The sequence below is a fragment of the Taurulus bubalis genome (assembly GCF_910589615.1).
Source record: "Taurulus bubalis genome assembly, chromosome: 5".
NCBI lineage: Eukaryota > Metazoa > Chordata > Actinopteri > Perciformes > Cottidae > Taurulus > Taurulus bubalis.
This window is the reverse complement of record NC_136593.1, coordinates 7,013,088-7,015,918: the sequence shown is the minus strand read 5'-3', so window position 1 is coordinate 7,015,918 and position 2,831 is coordinate 7,013,088.

Here is a 2,831-nt window from a genome sequence, read left to right as displayed (position 1 = left end):
CAACACCCCGCTCCACCAACCGGGCCGCGGGCTGCCTCCTGATTATTTGGTATCCTAGCGACAGCCAACGGGGCGCCGATGGAATCCCCGTGCACAGCGAGCGTGCTGATTGGTCAGCAGGATCCTCTCTAATGAAGATGATGGTAATGATTTTACTCTGTCTTTCCCCTCCCCCCTCTGCTGCTGCCTGAATACAGATTTTTTTTTTTTAAGGATGCTTAGACCCTCCAACATTAGGTCGACTGTAATCATCACCTATTATTTTTATTTTTTGTTAAATCCAAGGTAATGAGGTATTTGATTGACATGACAGCTCAGAGATAGCAGAGGCGTTATTGTCCTTTAGTCTACATCTGGACAGCTGAAAACCTCAAATGTGAGGCTCCACAGGAGAAGTTATCGAAAAGCACCATTTCCCCAAATTACCAGCAGCAGTAAGTGGGACAATTTTGTATCCTAACATTCAGGGATGCACAGGAGCAGCAACTCTCAGCCAGAGCATGAACCTGAGCATTGAAACCATCATTTAACTAGCAGGACGTTAATCATCATTAATGGTGTGACAAGACTGACATTGATGCAAAGAGATAAAGAAAAACAAAAGAAATCAATAAAGTGTACGATACGTCATACATTACAGTAACTGCCTGTTGTGAGGTAGACAAACTTTAAAAAAATAAAAAATAAAGTGTACCATAGTCCTGCTAAAACAGCAGCATTAAAGCCCAAACTCAACTACTAACATACATCAGAATCAGTGAAGTCGCAGCAGGAAAAGCATTAAACCCCCGAATCCTCGCAGTTATGGAAATGAAATGCGAAACAATAAAGACGAGAAAATTGCACTCCTGTCCTAAAATTGAAATGGGATAGCGTTTTGCAGCTGAATTCAAAACCCCTCTCTTCAACGACAACAGAATTCATTTACGAGAAATAGGGAAGATAAAACCAGAGGATAATGGCATACTTATGCTCTGCCCCGCCACATTAACACGCCACCCTACTGTCTGGCTGTATGAAATGTAGCCATTTGAACTCCTTGCTGGTGCAACGTGGTATTGATTGGGGCCAACCATGCATGATCCTCATTGATTATCATCTTCTCATTAGCATATAGATTAGCTGGCGGTGCAGCCGGAATCACAAGCCTCGAGTCGCACACTTGGCAGACAGAGCTGAGGGATCAAAACAAGAAGGGAAGAGCAAATAAATAAAAAATAGGAACAGGGTGGCTCAGCGTGATGTGAGGTGCTTGATGGCGGTATCTGAGAGCCCGGGACTTTCAGATGAACAGAGAGCGTCAGGGGCCGTGCGGCAAAGGGGCTTTAAAACCAATAAGCCCCGGCCACCTTTTGTTCAAAGAGCATTCAAGCTCATTATTACATTTTAAGAAGGCCGACGGCAAACAAGCTCTTTGTGGGAGCGAGCACAATTACAAATGGTCTCAGGCACCATGCGAGTCTTGCTCTCACACGCCTAATCAAAAGACACCGCCAACCAAAGCACTAAAAAGTTCGCTTGAAAACACACCGACTCCACCCTCATTAGGATTTATCTAAAAACGTTGAAAGTGACAAATGAGCGACAAAAGATGCAGAAATAACGCGAGCTGCTTAATTAAACATCATGGTCCTTGAAAAAAAAAAAAAAAAAAAAAATTGGCTTCTTCCTTTTAGGAGGTTTATTACATTAATTGGTTGAGTTTGTCTGTCTTCAATTATTTCTTGGGTGAGCAGCGGCTGTTTGTAATCACACGGGACATCTGCCTGCCAGGCTCATCATTTTTTATGGACAAAGTGTTCGAGCTGGTTGAAATTTCCTCAGAAAATGCGAAAACTGTAAGTGGAGATTTGGCTTCCTGTTTCTATTTGAAGATTAGGTGCATCCAGGCGAGTCTCCAAGGGAGACCGTCATTGCTGCAATGTTTTTTCCTGATTACAGGGCCGATGAGTCAAGCGCCAAAACAATTAGTCAATCGACAGAAAATGTACATTATTAGATTATAATGATAGATAGCTTCTCAGGTGAAAGGATTTGCAGCTTATGTGCTATCTGTGAAATTTCAAATTCAATATCTTTGAGTTTTGGACTCTCGGTCGTGGAAAAACAACCAATGTTGACTCTTAATGGGAACATATAGATACTGTAAGGATTCTTAAATTCAAAAAAGTAAGTTCAGTGCAGTAATCATGTTGAATTAATGACCTAACAAATCTTAACGGACAATACACGTCACATATTCAATTAAATTTATTTTATATAGCCCATCCATCATCACAAATACAAGTTTGCCTCGGAGGGCTTTACAATCTGTACACATAACATCCCTGTCCCGGGACCTCACATCGGATCAGGAAAAACTCCCCCAAATAAAGATAGTAAAAACCCTTTCACAGGGAAAAAAAGGGAAGAAACCTGAAGGAGAGCAACAGAGGAGGATCCCTCTCCCCGGACGGACAGAAGTGAATATGTGCCAGAATGAATAACGTAACAGAGTTACAGCACATTCAATGAATATGACTTACTATGAATTATTCAAATAATGAGAAGTAGGCATGGCCCATGATCCAGATAACCACGATCCATGAAGCAGAAGGAGGTAGAGAGGGGGGGGCATCAACAGGGCCATGGCAGCAGGGGTACATAGAGGGATGCACAGATCTGACTCTTTCAGTCCCGATACCTGGGCTTTGGTTATCGGCCGATACATAGCGGCGTTTAATCAATAAGCTGCATGCCTGGATGTGTGGAAGTGACATGGAATCATTCCTAAACATTGCTTTCCTAACTATGTTCAACAAAATGTAACAAATACATGTACGGAACTGTCA